At 36.4% G+C, this 18,974-nt stretch overlaps 1 non-coding gene across 1 annotated transcript; it reads right to left on the bottom strand.

Moving 5' to 3' along the window:
* Nucleotides 1–18,494: 18,494 nt before the first annotated feature.
* On the bottom strand, nt 18,495–18,567 carry Trnar-ucg (transfer RNA arginine (anticodon UCG)). The gene has a single exon. It is a non-coding gene; the product is annotated as a tRNA-Arg (tRNA).
* Between the last annotated feature and the right edge of the window lie 407 nt (nt 18,568–18,974).

The following is an 18,974-nucleotide window of genomic DNA, read 5'->3' as shown; positions in this document are numbered from 1 at the left end:
GCTGCTCTGATGCAACATACACGCAGAGCGATACATCAAGCTGAAATATGGAAATCAAGCTTCGTAAATGTTCAGCAACTACCTTCTCCTTTAGCTTGGGGTTGGAAACATAATGATGCAAATTAGCTTGTTCCGTTTTGTCAGTCTACTTGTGGCTCTCGATGTTCCTGTAAGAAAAAATCCATAAAATGCACAAGTCTTTGTTTATGCGAGTACGAAACATGTAATTCGACCACAAAATATCAAATCCTCTCTGATTTCGTTTCATCTTCAATCCACATTGACGTTTCATCTCCAATCCACACTGATCATTCAAGAAATGCTTTTGACTTTCTAAACTCTATCTTGTAACTTGAAAAAACTTGTCGTACACGAATTTTTTTAACATCAAATTACGTATGGTAGGAATTTAACATCGAAAACCGCTAGTTTTTTCATCTTGAATTAACAGTGTTAAGACTCTGACCATGACCTACTAGAACACGGCCAAATATGTTGCTATTTGAGGAAATTTCTAAGAGTCTGAATTGTTACAATCATAGCTATGACAAACCTGTCATTTTCAAATTTCCAGAAGTAAGTTAAATAAGCAATATTTGCATCTAGACATATGTTTGGCTTGTTTAACCGGAGATTAGGTATGTACGCTGAGCACAGTTTACACAATAATAATGTAATATCAAAGACTTTCCAACTGCACTCTGGAGGTAGTATCGTTTGGTGCAATTGCATGTTTCATTTAAAATATCACGGATTTTTTGTGGATTCTATGTTGTAAGTTGTTCATTTGATGTGCCAATTTCAATTTTAGTTCGTTTTATTTTTCGCCAAGTTTAATTTTGCAAGTAAAATATGGCTTTTGGCGAAAGATCCTGCTAAACAAAAACCTAACGACTGTGTGATGAGACTACTTCCAGGATGCAGTTGGAAAGTCTTACATATTTTACATTATTATTGCATAAATTGTGCTTAACATACATATCTAAATCTCCGGCAAAACAAGCCAAAAAGTTTCTAGATGCAAATATTGCTTATTTATCATACTTCTGGGAATGGAAAGATGACAGGTTTGTCATAGCTATGATTGCAACAATTCAGACTCTTAGAAATTTCCTCAAATAGCAACATATTTGGCCGTGTTCTAGTAGGCCGTGCTCTGACATTGCATCATCTGGGGTCGTGTATTAATGTGATTTGTAGATCATAATTAGGCCTACATATTATTTTAAAGTGACATGACCAAAAGGGAAATTCACCCCTGATAACTGCTTTTCTGGTTATTTCCTTGATGACGTCGTTATTGCGTCATACTGTACTGGAATTATTGTTATTGTATGCAATTGTAAAATTTTAAGCATTTGCAAAACTTATAATGAGAGTATTTGATCGCTTTTTTCGGAATAAACTTACCTTTGGTTCCTGAATTTGAAGTTGTCTAGTTTTAATAATGTAATGATGACGTCATAAAAGATGCAATCATGACGAAACTACTTTCAGGAATTGTGAAATGGTTTTAGTAACCGGTACTCCAACTAAAACCAACAGCAAACGACCAAAATAGGTTAACAAAGCAAAAAAATATATGTGATGACGTCACAATGACGTCATCAATCAAATTATTTTGTGTTTATTTTGTCTCACTTATTTGTATGCGCTTTTTAAGTTAAAATATACAAAAATCAAATATGTAATTGCACAAAAATGACGTAAAAAGAGCTGAAACGTGATTTCTGGGAATATCCCCGATTTGGGGGTGATCACGTGACCCAAAAAATTGCGGCACCCACTAAAATCAAAGTTGGGTTGATCAACTGCAAAAATATGCAAAAAAACAACGTGTAACACGTCTAGCCTAAAGATTCCCCTAAGGGCCTGAACTATGTTGCAAACTTGTGATGTGATTATTCCTATTTCGACAGAAAGTAATAATTGCCAAAAATACATAGGCTTATGCTGTCTCATTCTGTGTCAACATATTAGTTCCATAAGAATAAAAGAAGCCGGACCAAACACAAACATTAAGTGACTAGAAACCTGGAGTGACCAAAAGCATAGGGTAAGCTAGGACAAAAACATCAATTAATAAACGGAAATGCTGCACGAAAAAATATAAGTGTAGATTCTAAATGAAATGATAACACGTTTAGGCTACCTACCTTAGTTGTTAACTCAAATATTTTTAAAATAAAATTTATCAATGCGATGTTCTTTCCTTCAGTGGTCCCGTGCAGTAGGCTATAGCGCTGTGCCGGCGGTAGTTAGGCCCATGGGCTAAGGCCCTGTACTGTAGTAAATTCAAATATTTTCTGAAAAATAACTTAATTCTAATACTCAGTCAAAAAAGTACTTTTAGTACAAAATGTACGACAGCGATGGTTCGATCAAAACGTTGAAAAACTGTGCTTCACTACTACGATTGCAGTTCTTGAAGTGGTTTGTTTTCAACGTCACGCTTCATTGGTTGGTTGCGGGAAAGGTCTATTGATTCCTATATTCATCCCCGCCCACAATATTTTATAAATAATAATGTAATAAAATTTAATCTAGCAACATTTAGTTGCAGAGGTCTCTTGTACTAAAGTAAAAAGAAACAACTACTGTATGATAGAGAGTTTTATTGAGAGTTCTCTCTCAGAAAATGATATTTCAAGACAGGTACGCTCTCAGTACTGTGCTGCAAACAGTGCAAAATCTCATTTCGCTAAATGCTCACCCGCTGTAAAAAACATTGTTTTTCGCTCTTATTGTATGTCCTTGTACGCATCCCAGTTGTGGAACAAGTTTAGATCTTCCAGTATAAAACGATTACGTGTTGCTTACAATGATTCTTTTAGAATATTGCACAACTTGCCTCGTTATGTCAGTGCCCGTGAATATTAAGTAATGAATAATATAACAACGTTTGATGCTTTATTGAGAAAAAACATGTTTTCGTTTATCAACCGTTGCATTCACTCCTCAAATCGCTTTATATCAGACCTGATGTCATCTGATTGTTTTTATCGTTCTGAATACTTTCAATTCTTCCAACGCTCATTGTATGTAAATTTGTAACAGTAGATAGCCCATTTAGGCTAGTGAGCTTTTAAACCGACGGCGGCATCCAAAGTGGCTCTCTGTGACCTTTGTGCATTTGCAGTTTGTGTATTATTTCGTTGTTTTCGTTTTGGATATGGACAACTTTGTCTGACGCAAATAAATAATAAATAAATAATAGGCTATATGAAACACAACTGCTAAGATATTATAATGAGTTGAATCTTTGCAGAATTAGATGATTCTAAAGAGCTGGAAATTTATTTTGATGAAAATAAGGAAACAAACTTAATTCAGACATTTAGAATCTCACACAAAATTTGAGGTACTCACAACACAAATTGCTAATTAGTCTGCTTGAATGGAACATTAAGGATATTATAAGTAGGCTACCGTAAGGTCAAAGGTAGGCTCATAAGTTCTAAATGTATGCTGAAGCTTTCCATTTAGCTGTTCATTCTTTAACTTGGATAAAACTTGGATCTAACTTAAACAAAAATTAAGTCTTAAAAATTGCCCACCTAGTTTCAAACTAGGTGGGCAAAGAAAGAGCTAGGGGGGCAAGCAAAGGGACTAGGTGGGCAATTGCCCACCTAGTTTATATGTGAAATGATGCTATGATCTGTTGACTCAATGCAAACCCTTTGAAGTGTGGCGATCCCCGCTGCACAATAACAAAAAAAGTAGTAATTATTTTCTGGCAACAGTGTAAAAAATCAAATGACTGATTATTCCTGCCTCGTTCTTTCTTTTTGCTATCGCTTTCTGGTTGTACTGGTGCTCATATTATATGTAGAGTGAATGATAATGTGTTGTCTGGAATTCTTATGGGAGAAAAAACAAAGCAAATGAAGCTGAACAATTACCAAAATTTGAAGTGAAGGAAAAGAAGAAGAAAAGACAAAGTTTGAGTTGTGATGTACCGTATTAATTGGGCAGAGTTAAATTGTATTCTGTAACTATATTCGTAATTAATTAATTCTGTAATTGTATTCGTAATTAATTCATTAAACTTATTCTGTCATTTGTCATGTTTCCATAAAATAGGTTAAAAAATATAAGTCGGGAGCCCTTCTGGTGTCAGATAGCAATTAGAATAAACCCTCATACATATAAATTCCCGCACTGATGACCCCGTTTTAGCCTAATTTCAACCTCCAATTGTATATTATCATCGTGCCAGGACTGACAAAAATATGACAACTGAGGCAAATTCTACTGTAACTACTTTGCGCCTCAGCAATCATATTTTCATTTGTTTTTGATGCGAAAATCATAACGTAGCATATATGGTGTGCAAATAATCTGCTCGGCTTGCAAGTCCAATGTTTTGATGCTTTTAACGTTAAAACTGGAGCCTTCAAGCTGTGAATTGTAACATGTTGAGTAACTTTCCTGATTTAAGCATTTTGACCTTCATTTAAATGAAGAGAAATAAACTTCACTCACTGACTTATCTGCGAAAAAAATGTGTAGTGTTTGTAGTCTTTCCTCTCTTACATGAACCTTTGATATTTCTTGATTTGCAGTGTATGTCTGTATCTCTACATTTTTTTTTAATTATGTAAGTGGTCCAGATTGCATATTGCTTGTGAAGTTTCTGTCTGGAGTGTTGGATAGTTTGAGCATTTCAAGTCTTCTTCAGTAGTAACTAGTATCTAAGTTGTTGTCATGCCTCGTAATCTATCCTTTTCACTCAATTCTTGATTCAGAAATACTATCAGCTCCTGCGATGCTTGAGTATAGTGGTTTCGTTTTTGAGTTCCCTTTTTTCATTGTGTATCAGAATTTGAATTGCCCTACAGCTCTTTAGAATCTCTTGAGTTATGGTGTTCATAATCTGTTTGGCTATGGTAAACTTGTTGATATGTGGCCACTTTCAACTTGTTGCTTTGAGGCTGGTTAATGGAAAGTTTCCAACAATCTGGTCTCATGCCATGCCAGTCTGCCTCCTTGTTCAGCTACGTTTTTGTGCATTTTTTGTTGTTGTTTTTGAAACAACACATGCCTGCAATTTCTTAAATGAAGAGGTTTGTTGTAGGATCTTGATTGACTATAAAACACACTCACAAAAAAAAAATGTTTTCATTGTGTTGTCTATAACCTTTTCATGCATCTTACACATTTGTTAAATTTCTGGCAGACACCCACTCTTGTCATTACAATACTCACTACAACACTACTTAATGTTTGTCATTACCGCCCTCTTGTGTGTTCGTGCATTTCGATCCATACATATTACCTGTTCAGTCAACCTTTACCCCACTGGCAGCCTATTCTAAATTATGTTTGTCATTTGTAAAAAATTTTACTTGCAATTGTATGTTTAGACTGTAGAGATGAGATAAACTCTTAATGTTTGTGCTAAGACCTCCGTAGTTATGCTTTTGGAAGATAATTGTGCTCAATAAAGGTTAACTTTTTACTCTGCCCAAAAATTTTGCCTGTTGTTACGCAAACTGCACTGAAAACATGAACATTTGTATTCGACTCTGCAATCATCATCTGATTTTGTTTGACATGCTTCTGCAGCAGTTACCATAACTGTTCCAGTGTTCCTCATCTACACCAATTAGACGACGACGAACATTCCAGGCCAAAAATCATGTACTGTTCAAGAAGTATTCGCTTTGCGAAACTTGTCGAGGAAGTTGCCCTTTCGTTCAACTTTTCCTCTGGGGGAAAGTCTGTGGCGATCCCCGCTGCACAATAACAAAAAAAGTAGTAATTATTTTCTGGCAACACTTTTAAAACAAAATGACTGATTTGTCCCTGCCTCGTTTTCTTTCTGGTTGTACTGGTGCTCACTGCTCATTATGTAGACTTGTAGAGTGAATAATAATGTGTTGTCTGGAATTCTTATGGGAGAAAAAACAAAGCAAATGAAGCTGAACAATTACCAAAATTTGAAGTGAAGGAAAAGAAGAAGAAAAGACAAAGTTTGAATTGTGATGTACCGTATTAATTGGGCAGAGTTAAATTGTATTCTGTAACTATATTCGTAATTAATTAATTCTGTAATTGTATTCGTAATTAATTCATTAAACTTATTCTGTCATTTGTCATGTTTCCATAAAATAGGTTAAAAAATATAAGTCGGGAGCCCTTCTGGTGTCAGATAGCAATTAGAATAAACCCTCATACATATAAATTCCCGCAGAAGGTTGGGGGGGGGAGCTGTCAATTCAACTTTTTCGTATTAACAGTTGTATCTCTTAAACCACTGAGGCTGCGACTACGAGATTTATTGACTTTTCCTAACTTTTATTCACCTCTATTGAGCTGAAATTTTGAGCAAATAAAGGTTATAAATTGGAAGATATAAGGCATTTCTAAGCACATCCTCTGAAATATTTCATATTCTATTGTGAAACATTTTCGAAAGTAATTAATTTGGCCCATGTCTCGTTAATCCTAACTGTTTCACAGCGTGAAGGGCATTTATTGGCTGTATGTAAAATAATGTAAAAAAAATTAATCATAACATTACTATGCACGTTCTTCATTACTCTACCAAAAAGTAATGTGTAAACTCACGCTACAAATTACACTCATAAATAAGTGACCTCAACATTTCAACGTATATGAGCAGTTCTAAAATTCACATAGTTTTAATTTTCGGATATGCTCAGCGTGAATAATTTTACAAAGTGAATCCCAAATTTTGAAACTGTGCCAAAACAACAGAGATATCACTCCTAAAGCATAAGAAGAATTGACAGCCCCCCTCCAAACTGAGCAAGACTCCAGGAGCCCAACCTTCTAAGGGTTAAAAGTCATGTCGACTTATTCTTGATGCCCCCCTTATCGAAAATTGTTCTTTGCAGTACCGCTTTGAAGGTGGATTACGACTATGAACAAAAGAATAAATTTTAAACTTCAATTTGTATTGAAAATACATGACGTCATGTCTTCCAACCTTAGGCCTATCACATTTTTTTCATTACGTAAAAGTTACCACCACCAAACCACTTTTGACGATCGAATTTGTTAATTTATTATTCGGTAAAATGTTTAGATGATGTCACGTCATTACGTCGTCGTATGGATGAAAAACTTTTACAAGTTTTATACTCTGCTGAGATTAAAGAAGAAACATAAATGATAAACATTGGAGAAATTGAGTCTCCTTTACAACTTAAGAATCGAACAACGCAAAACTGCTGAAACAAAACGTTTTGTTTGAGTGATAGAATCACTGCAAGCAAAAGCAACCAATGCCAAAATGCGCGCGGAAGAAGTCATGGGAGTGTGAGGTATCAAAAATTTAACAGGTTGTTATTTTTCTACATCAATGTGACGTTAGTTAAAACTTTAAAAAGTCTATATCTTTGCTTCTGTAGAAAATCTTTTTATCTACTGTACAATTTAGTCATCAAGGTTTTCGATACTTTTTTTAAAGAGAGAGCTTTTACCCCCCCTGCAACTTGAGTTGACTTACTTGAGGTTGGGATCCAAATATTAAAAAAATAATATTAATATGTATTAATAAAAAATAAAAAGATGATGCCCAAAACATTGGGGGGCAGGTGCCCCGCCTGCCCCCCCCCCCCCCTGCCGGCGCCACTGGATGTAGAGCTGTTTGTTATTCTGTGCTTGATCAAACCCGATATGCCAAAACATAGCCGTTTAACAAATCTTGCACAATCTTAAAATTTCCCGAATCATAAAACTTACAATCTTTACCTAGCGGTTGCTTTTTGAACTTTCATTTGTCACATGGCGCTAGAGTATTACTTTCCGATTCCATTGATGTTTCACTGGTCATTCTAAGCTCACTAGAAGAGAATTTACAGAAAAGTTAGTGCAGACGGTCAGAAAGTTTTCAATTTGATTTGGGAAAGGTTTTTGGGCCTAGGTCAAACATTTGCTGAAATCTGAAAAGCGGCTTTGGTCTAATTTTTAGTGCAGAAATAGAAACAGCAATCTTCTTACCTGTAACATTTCAATTTTTGAGTTTGAACAAATGTTAGCCTGTTTATTTTAAAATTCGTGTTTTGGGTTAATTTACTAAATATTCGTGGTTAGTGAAATCACCATGCGGTAGCCGGAAGACTAAACACTAGTAATTTATCCTGCAAAGCAGACTATTGTTTAGAAACCAAAATTTGTTTCACCAGTAGGCTACGCTACTGCATATGAAATTGGTTGCCTGACTAATGTGACTATTGACCGACTATTTCTAAGAGGGATCACGGATATTGTGCTAGTTCCTAATACTAGGGCTACCATATGTCCTCTTTTAGGAGGATTTGTCCTCTTTTTTCATAAAAAATGAATTGTCCTCCGAGGACACTTGAAAATGCTTAAATGTCCTCTTTTTTGCATTGCTATCATTTTTAACAAGGTTTTATGTGACCTTGGCGAAAGCTAAATAGACTAAAGCTAAGCAACGATACCAAAAAGGAAAAGTATGTTTTCTGTGAGCTGTGGCAGAAGTAGGCTATCCTTGTTTAAGAACAGTGTTTATTGACTTCGAGGTTGACAATACATTGCTTTCTATGGATATGGTGGATACATTTATTTCTGTGACAAACGAAGGCAGTGTTATTCGATGACCATACCATATGTATTTCTATTGTTCGACTCTTGTGTTGCCTATTTCAATCAATCATTCATTTAATTTTTGTCATTAACGCGTCCGGACGAAAAAGATACTAACTACAAAAATCGATGTAGACCTACCAGCACGTTAATGAACGGAAAAGGTGGAAAAACCTTGAAAGGTTCAAAACGTGCCTGAATGGAAAATCATATAGTAGGTTATATGTCAGTAGTTAGCACGGCCACAAAACCCAAAAAACAAATAGCAAAAAATAAAACAAAAACAGAGAGAAGCACACATGTAGTAATGAATAACAGCCTAATGAAAAGTGTTGTGGACTGAATTTGCCAGTTCCAATATTGGTGTGGATGAGCAGTCATAATAATAATAATAGAATGGAGAAAGAAAACCGGGCATAAAAGAAACCTATTCTCAGGCAAAAGCCCGTTTTGATGTGGCCCAGGAGAGTAGGTGTTGAGCTCTTCCTTTCCGAGTTCACATCCTTTGATTGAATGCTTAGGCCTATTGCTTGTGCTGTCTTACACCAAAGAATAGGATAACGCTTTTCAGCGGTGTGTGGAAGTATCTGTCAGAGAAAAATGTTGGCACTGATGATGTTAAACTGTTCGATCTATACCAAAGCTAGTGCAAAGGCGTCTTACACCTGACAGCTAGCTTGCATTAGCTTTGTTACAATGATGGCACATTAGAAAATGGACAGAATAGTTCAAATATTGCAGAACTAGAGATTCTTTTAATGAATTGTTAAAAATCGAGCAATTCTTCACATGCAATAAGCTATCGCTCAAAATGCAAATGTAAAACGCATGTTTTCTGTAGAGAAAATCCACTGAACAGCAAAATGTTCCTTGACTGAATCTGACAAATAAATATGTTACCGGTAGGCTATGTTTTTTATTTGTCACTTTTGCTACATAGGCCTATAATCATCTAAGATGTAAAAATTGTTTAAACGTAAAAATCTACTGGCATTTCACTTGCTAACTAAACATGTCCTCTTTTTGGGTGATGAAAATATGGTAGGCCTACTAATACAAGAAAAATATATTTTATTACAATGTATTGTATCGATAAATGTAATGTCTACGCTCAAACAGTCAAAAACATGATAGCTTACTAGGGGAGATCCTCCAACAGTGCCCAGTGTCCTACAGTGCTCAAGTTCAGCACCTCCTGCTCCTTGTGACTAAAAATTAACCTTGAAAGAAAAAGGAGGCATTTTTCAGAAACTTTAATGGCTCAGAGAAAATAATAATAATTACACAAAATCACAATTTTCCACGTCGGAGGGCCCTTCAAATGGGGGGGGGGGGGCTGGGCAACTGCACCCTGTGCCCCCCTAAATCCGGGCCTGGCTAAAGTGGCTCTTATTTTAACCTCTGATGGCAATTCCTTTCGATCTGATTATATCAACCTGTTAAGTGCGTATAACGACAATTGTCGTCCGAGGCAGTCGCTCTTGCTGTGCGTAAGACGACAATTGTCGTTTTCGTGATCGCAGCTATTCATGGCACTTTTAATTTCGCTTTCCTCTTTTCGCTTTGTCTGGAAAGCGCAATTATGACTTGTGAAGAAACATAGATGCATTGTTTACACTACAATAACGATTGCAGCCTGATGGAAATCATTAATCCCTAAATCACTATATTACAATATTAGGTAGCTTCTGCACTTACCTACAATATAACCACAATTGCAAGAATAAGAAGATTTCGTCCTAAATGTTTTTTTTTTCTGAAATGGCTTCCTTCCAGTGTATAAAATTCGAACCACATCATGCGCGTTCAGTCAGTGTGAATTCATTTTGATGTAATGTTGCAAGCAGTTTCAGAAATATTTTGTTGTGTTCGAAAAACATATTTTGTAACATATAGTCAACAAAACAATAGGATTTTGTGTTGCTGCTAATGTTAGAACAAGCGTCAGAAAATGGTAGGCTACAGTTTGAATATTTCCAAACTAAACTTACGTGTACTTTGTTTAGTAACCTATAAATGCTTAGAAATTATTCTGTTCTATGAATTGATGTATTTTTTTCTTCATAATAAACAACTTAGTTGAATAATTTCACAATGGTGAAAGGTCACTTGAGAGTAATGCGATTACACCAGAAAACAATAGTCCAGCCGGAGACTTCTCCGCAATAGTTGATGAAAAAGTTTAAGGAAATCGAACAAAAGCGTATTGTGCTGCGTCATGGGGGTTCCCCAATATCCTAGCAAACAATACTGCGACGAAAAATACTGCGAGTGATCAAATTAAATACGCACAGTAAGGAGAGTTTCGAAAATTTAATTACGCACTTAACGGCAGTGGCATAGCTAGGGAATGTGCCGCCCGGGGCGGATTCAGATTTTGCCGCCCCTTCAAGAAAAAGCATGTGAAAATGAAATGCGTTTATTTATCAGCACTGCAATACGCAACGTGCTGTTTTCAATTTGCGGTGTAGTCAGACGAACGTACCATTATCAGTAGCGTAGCCAGGAATTGTGAAAGGGAGAGGTTTTGACGGCCGGCGGACGAAGCCCGACGGCGTACACGCCGAAGGACACTTATCGGCGGGGGGTCTGGGGGGCCTCCCCTAGAAAATTTTGAAAAATTACTTTGAATTTGGTGCATTCTGAGAGCATTTTCAACAAAAATGTGGGTATGAATATTCCTGTAAAATGGTGCTGTCCGGTGGCATAGCAAAAGAATAAGATCATGTTTTCTTCGGCATTTTTCGAAAATAAAGCTGAAGTCTTTATGTTTTCTTGTTGCTAATTCCTGACTGAGATATTTGAATGATTGGTATTGGCAAAACTAGCTCTTTTGATGCAGTTTCGTTTAAAATTAGGCAAACTTTGTTTTAGAGACATAGGTCGATTGCTTTTTTTTGCGAGATTATTACAGTTTTATTATTTATCAATTTTCTCCTTGGTTGATTCAAAAAGTGATCTTATTACTTTTATGTTTTAAAGTTAATCCGAAGTTTAAAAAATGTAACGTCATAGACGTCATACATCTTAATGAGTGTCAGACAAAAAGCTTTGAGACAAAGAAGTTACTTTATTTCTGATATATTCAACTTTTGTATAACGAATCACTGGAATCGGGTATAGGCTGTAAAAGGTTAGTGCAATTTTTCACAGCTGTAGATATTGCGGTGTTTCCATCGACTGCACGAGTTAGCTGGATACCATGGATACTGAACAGTTGTAGAGCGGTCACACCCTGCTATATGAATTATGAAAGGTCATTCGAATTATAAAGCATAATGTAAGATCGTATAGCGGTGCGGGTTGTCTGATGTTAAAACACCTGATCTACACTGAGGTGATTCCACTCGAACTTGTCTGCTCGCATACCACCAACAAGCTGGGATGATTGTTCTATGTTGGAAAAACGCGCAATTGTCTTCGAAGCACTCAATTTGTCCTCGTCAGGTCGCGGTTTTTCTCTGGGGAAAATAACCGTGACTTTACGAATACGAAAACGTATAATAATGATAAACAGTTACCACAATATACAAGTAGACATCATACGTTTGGTATGTTAAACTTCATAAGAGATGTACGGCTGGTTAACAAATGAGACAAACTATGAATAAAATGAAAATCATATTTACCGGTTGTTGACAACCCCTTTTCCAGAATGCATTTACAAGGTGATACGCCTAAGCATTATATCACGACTAAATAGAATAGAATTATAGTTAACAAATACTCCAGAAAGTCTAATATAACCTTTCTTAACACTTTGCTCCTCAAAGGGAGGCCGGATTTGGCCCCCCCCTCATATTTCCTTTAATTATTTGAAGCACAGTAACGCCATGCACTTGGTTTTTCTTGACTTTTCCTAAAATTGCCAGGCGGATCTGATGATATTAAATTTGATGCTAAAAGTTGTGTAGTTTTCTTGTAAATTCAAGATTTTGGTGAATTTTTGCTATTTCTAGCTAACTTCCAGCAAAGCGTGAAATGGATTACATTGCGATGACAAGCCATAAGCTCATAATTGCTTCGTGCATCGATATGCGCGAGCAGAGAGAAGCATTCTCTTGCTTTCTTTTGTTTGGTTTGACCTCAATAATACAAAGCGCGTTATTTCTTATGCTACAAAGAAAAGCCAGTGATCGCAAAGCTGTTAATTAGAAACAATAATAGCAAACGTTTTTTGCGTTATCAGCTCTACAAAGAAGAATAGCAATCCACGATCAAAATAGTAGACTATGGAGGCCACAAACTATTCAAAACAGTTGTTTCAAGCAGATAATATTCATTGACGAATAAAAAACGTTACAATAAGAAATCTTCTCTTGGATAAAGACACGAAAACTTGGTTTCGAAATAAACGTTCTATGGAAATGCTCTCATTGACAAAACTTGCAATTGAGGAAATGTATCACTGCAAATGCTTTTGGGAGAAGCCGGAGAAATAGCGTTTTTGCAAACAGTAATTGTGAGATACTCAAAATTATGAGATAGGCTTCATTTACACGTAGCAGCTAACTCGATGGCGTCCCTTCACTGATTTATGTCGCCTACTTGTTGTTATGTCCTGTATTTTTGTTTCACAGTGCACTGTGTTTTGTTCCAAAGAGCGCAAAATAAAGATGATAATGCTTCATCTACATTACAAAATATTTTGTAATGTAGGCCTACAAACAAAATGTACAATGTACACAATGTACATTACAAAATATTTTGTACTGTAGACGAGGCATAAAGTTAGGCGTCACATAAGACAAACAACAAATCAGCTTTCTTCATCATTGATTCAACATCTGAATACGTTGCGCCAATGTATAAGAGGCCGGCTATTGTGAAGACCCGCCATTTAGGCTATAAACGATCCGATTATACCAAAAGTGGGACAAACTAGTGGATCAAAGAATGAATAAACAATGCTGAGAAAACTAAATCTAAGTGACGAACAATACCGATGTCTTCATTTATCTTGGAAAAATGCTGCCCAAACTTATCAACAAAAAATACCGTAAATAACGGCAAGGATCCCGAAAGCAGAATTTGCTCAACTTTGGCATGAATTTAGTCAGACATCTACAGTAATAATTCCACACATACAATAACGGGCTCTCAACTGCTGTAAGATAACACGATGGTTCTGGTTCTGGGCGATTTGTGTAACAGTTTAGGGGAAGACACTACTTGAAATGATGCACCACACAAAAGATTTTCAATGAAGACTGAGTCTAAAAACCGATGTGGATTGTGCTGCACAATGACTTCAAGTTCAGGACAGACAAGGCACAAAAATATCACGATAAAAATAAAGACCTTGTGGGAGATTTTCGAGAATCATAACACGATGCAAATACCAAAAACGCATGGTTTGCATGCTGCTCTAAGCTGGCCGGCAACCACAAAGGTAGACAATACAGGCAGTTTATAATTCGATAACAGCGCAATAAACATTATAAATACGTAAACCGACAATTTTCTTTTACAAACGTTTTACGTCTAATAGTAAATTTTCCCTCAACAATTTTTTGTGAAGCACTTGCAAACCACGGTTTTATAAAATAATTCATCATTATTATTTTTTACTTCTCGGATATTGTAAAACGTCATCAGCAAAATCACAAAAAAAATTTCATTACTTCAATGTAGTAGGCCTAAGAATTTCTTATAGAATTGTAGCCACGTTGTTTCAACAAAGAAGCCATTTTTTAGCAATATAGAGTTATAGAAAATAATTTGCAATCATGCAAATGGTTGGAAAGAATCTAGGAAGTCTTCTCACAATCTGGCACAAAATGATTATGTTTATTGTATCTCTGTAAAATGTTTTACGACAAACTTTGAAGCTTCGTTATAATCATTTTTATCTTTGAAGTCAAAAGTTATTTTTTTTTTTTTGGCCAGAAACATAATCACTGCCTTGCTGATGTTGTCGATATTACGCGTATTTTTAGTGCTTCAAACAATAAGGACCCAGTCAGCAATCCAGTCCTTTTACATTGATTCAACATTTGTAAACGTTAAATTTATGTAGATTTGCTGACTGTGGGTTATTTCACATTTCCTTTGTTTACGCACGTTCCTCAATTCGCTGTTGCATTATTTCGACGCTGGCGGCAATTCGCTGTTGCATTATTTCGAATTGATTGACACAATCTTCAATAAAAAGTGAGCTTCGAACTTAGCTTTGTTGATATAAATGCTGTATTTTTTGTGGATGTAATTTATGAGTCATGTTTATAAACACCCGTAAGCGAAATGACTTATGATGTGGCCTGCATGATATTTGTGATGCGACTTGACACAAATCCACAATTTCAAAAGCACCTAATTTGAACTTAGAAATTTCAGATAATTTCAACAACTTGTTCAACTGTCTTCTCTCTACTAAAAATATTCATACTACAAACTCAATTGTAGACCTAAATACACAAACGAAGATGTAAACAGCTATTCAAGCAGGCTAAGGTGTTACTTATGAGAAATTTGGTTCCATAAAACTAGAAGCTAGCCATGAGTTTGGGAATGCATTAGTTTAGGATAAAAATGTAAGACAACAAACGCAGTTTTGTTTTTTTTTCAAATTCGTGTAACAATGTTACTTTGATTGTAACTATTTTAGAATCAGTGAGTAGCTTACAATAAGATTTGCTCGCAAGTCGTAAATTCTAATCAATGCAATGATTCGGCACACCGCACACACACTTCGTGCGTTCGATCGAGCTCTTTGTTATTCAGAAGTTTGCATGAAATCGGATTAGCACGGTAATTAAATAGCGGCAAGTTAAATCAAAATTGTCGTTTTTGGGTACCTTTGCAAAAATTGAAATATCAAGTTTAACATATAAAATTTTAAAATAATGACTTTTCAAACTTATATACAAATGATTTGCTTTCACACCAGTGCAACTTCTGTTCAAATAGCATCAGCGGATAACACGTAACAGCTGATTGAATTTGATCCAAAAACGGCCCCCCCTTGAGCAGTTAACTTCCAAAAAAACGTTGAAAAGCAAAGGGTTAAATTACGATCAAGAGTTCATTTCAATAGCTCAGTTAACAAATACAGTAATCTATTTCTAAACTGCTAAACAATTCTATCCATTAATACGTGTGAAATTGACACAAAGGAATGTTCGCGTAGCTGAGCTATTATTGCTGAATTAGAGAAATAACGCAAAGTTCTTCTATTTAAAGCCATGAATTAGGAAAAAGGCTATTCCTGATGCTGAATGTAAAAACGTTACAGTTGCATAAAAAGGCCGTTCGTTGACGTTAGTGCTGAGTATTTCACAATACAACGAATCTTTAAGAAATTGACACAAAGGAATACGTTTACAAACAAGCGAACCCATTTAGCATAGAATCAACGTCAAACTGTGCTATGCCAACGTATACACAGATGTAATCTCACAATAATTAATCAACTGGAAGGAATCCGACAACACAGGCTATTTTCGATGCGTTGAAAGTTAAAAATAACACTATTTCAGAAATATGGGCGCCACTATATGACTAAAGGAGGCATAGACTCCTTTTTAGTCTGAAAACTGTCAGAATCTAAGATAGTTAATAGACTTGTTTTTTCCGGACGCTACAGACAAAGGGAGAATTTAAATGTTGTTTCTATAATCCAACAGACAACCAAATTTCCAGATAGGAAAATTTTGATTTCGCTCACACAACTTTTATATTCACAAAAGTGATGTTACACATAATATGACACACAAGTTCTTACTCATTTTAAAAGATAAAGCACCAGAATTGCTTTAACATGTCGAATTAGTAGAATCATGCTTACAGCTAACAGCTATGAAAAATTCATCAACACAAGCAATAAGAATGCAAAAAATCATTGATACTGATGAAACTAAAGGGAAAAAGGAAGTCGACGAACCTTTTCACACATCTTGTTAATGACATCCTCAACAGTTGGGACCAATTTTCTATACAGATTAAGCAAAGCCAAACTATTTAATCGGTTTTCAGAGGTTGAATTTCTTAAATAAGTTTAAGTCTTTGAAGAGCAGAAAAAGATCTTTCATTGGTGCAAGTGGTAGGCTAACTGGAAGAGTAGCCAGAATGCGGAGTAAAATATTAATGTTTGGAAGCGTTGACTGCGGGCAAAATGGCAATGCACTTACAGCACTTTTTGGCAAGCTGGTTCGAGAAGAATTGAAAAGACATCGATACCACATATACGCAGTTCAGATATAATAGCAAGGGCGTTTAGGCTATACACGGCAGATCTGCTTCGTAAAATTCAAAGAGTGATTCAGTTTTCTCCATTTAGTTTTTCTCAAAAGGGGAGGTTGAAACCCCCAACCCTCCCCCCCTTTGGCTACGCCACTGACCAGTATAATTTAGTAATATACTGAATGCAAAAGCACAAAAACTGCTGCAGAATTAAAATAATCAATTTGTAACCTTTTACAAGGCTACCCAAATTTGAAGAGCATGTTTCCGCCTCTGCTTAATAAAGGCTAGTAGGAATTTTGTAACGTATTAAAAACATAACGGCAGAAAAATTCATGAAAATTTGAAACGTTTTTAGATATTTAAGATGTTTTGACAGGGCCGGATTTAGCAGTAGGCAGAGTCAGGGGCGCCGGAACGATTTTTGACTGGGGGAGCAAGATTACAAAAAAAGGGCACTTTTGTTTACTAAAAAGGCAATTTTTTTTCAAGTTTTAAGATAAAATATAACGATAATGATAATCCGGTATACAAAGAAGGGCACCATGCTATGTTATAGTGATGTAACCTACTGTCAAGCCTTAAAGCAGCCTGCGGCCATGGCCGCTAAGTAGTGCTTGAATGAACCGCCGGTGCTACCTCCTCAATCGGCCAAGTTTGGCCGCCGGTCTCTTCTAGCCAATTGTTTAATTTCGCAATAGAATGATCGTGGATTAACTGTCGAACATATGTAGTATCAAAGAGTGACGCAAAATTAGGTCAGAGCGTCATAATCGCCACTGTTGCATTGTGCGGGGAATATTTGTTATTGATGGAATATATCCATTATCCATCTGCGATCGCCAGCGCTGTAAGTCTTGTTTGTAATTCCCGACGTTTATTTTAACAAAGTCTTAATCCGAAGTGCTAATTTACATCGACTGGCAATATTGTCGTTTTTATGTCGATTCGATGTTGTCGGACATTGAACCGTTGTTAAAAAGGAGAACTTCACCCTCGATTTTAAACAATTAGTTCATTATACAATGACATTCATTGATGTATTCAAATAAACAGTGCAAATAACTTTTTTGTAAGGAATTGAAAATATAAATCATAGCGCATCATCGAAAAAATTTTTTTGGGGGGCGGCACTTTTCGTATCTACCTAGCAGCGCTTAGGCTAAATCCGGCCCTGTGTTTTGAACGTTGCCATTCTGTTTGCTTTTATTTTTCGTGTACTTTTGCATTATTAAAAAAAAAACGTCCTGTCTGAAAGTGCCGCCCCCCAGACGTGCCTCCCGGGGCGGTCCGCCCCCCCCGCCCCCCCCCCCCCCTAGCTACGCCACTGCTTAACGGGTTAAGATCTTGGTAATGTTAGAAGTCGCGGGGAATCTTTTAAATCCGGGCTCCTTAAATATTCCGGGCCCGGGTCTAAAAGTACCACCTATAGACCCCCCTGTCAACACCCCTGATAGTTACGCCAGCATCTCTACCAAAGCTTTACTTCTCTTTTTATCTTAAATTTTTCTGAAGGTGTTGCGACCGTGCCAAAATTCTTTAAACTTAATAACTTACTTCGCTCAAAAACACGTTTTAACGTTTGCGTTTTGTCGCTTCTGCCTTTTTTACGACCTTTGCTATTGTTTTTGCTGTGATGGTCAGAAATAAAAATAACTGAACTACTTTCTGACAAGAAAAATAAATTGGATTGCTTTTTATCATTGTAATACATAAAAATATTAGCAAAGAAGTGACCACAGAGGGACTCGAACCCCCAATCTTCTGATTCGAAGTCAGACGCCTTATCCATTAGGCCATGCGGCCGCGACAACAATCGCTTGCTAAACAACGTACTTTAACCTGATACAAAAGCATTTTATGGACATTGCGAAATTTAAATTGCATGTCTGGTGACATAAGGTTCTACTTTGGAAAGCTAATTTTTGGTGTTTATTTGTTTCCATTTCTGATCATTCCGAGGAAACGCAATAGCTTACTTATCTTCTCTCGTGTTGTCGCTATATGCAGGGGCTCCGGACACTTCCTGAGAGTGGGGGGTAATTTAGGCAGGGGCGGGAACGATGTTTTGACATGGACAAGGGGCATATTGGATTATCGCATTACATATAGCCTACTTCTGGGAGGTCGCAACCCAGACCCTCCTTTGCATTACTGAAAGCTTCAGTTTCTTATACAGTCTCTTAGGCGGCACGATTCGCGTCGAAGGCGCA

The sequence above is a fragment of the Aplidium turbinatum genome, chromosome 18 (genome assembly GCF_918807975.1).
Source record: "Aplidium turbinatum chromosome 18, kaAplTurb1.1, whole genome shotgun sequence".
Taxonomy (NCBI): Eukaryota; Metazoa; Chordata; class Ascidiacea; order Aplousobranchia; family Polyclinidae; genus Aplidium; species Aplidium turbinatum.
Note: the sequence above shows the minus strand (reverse complement) of the source record. Positions and strands in the feature narration are given on the sequence as shown.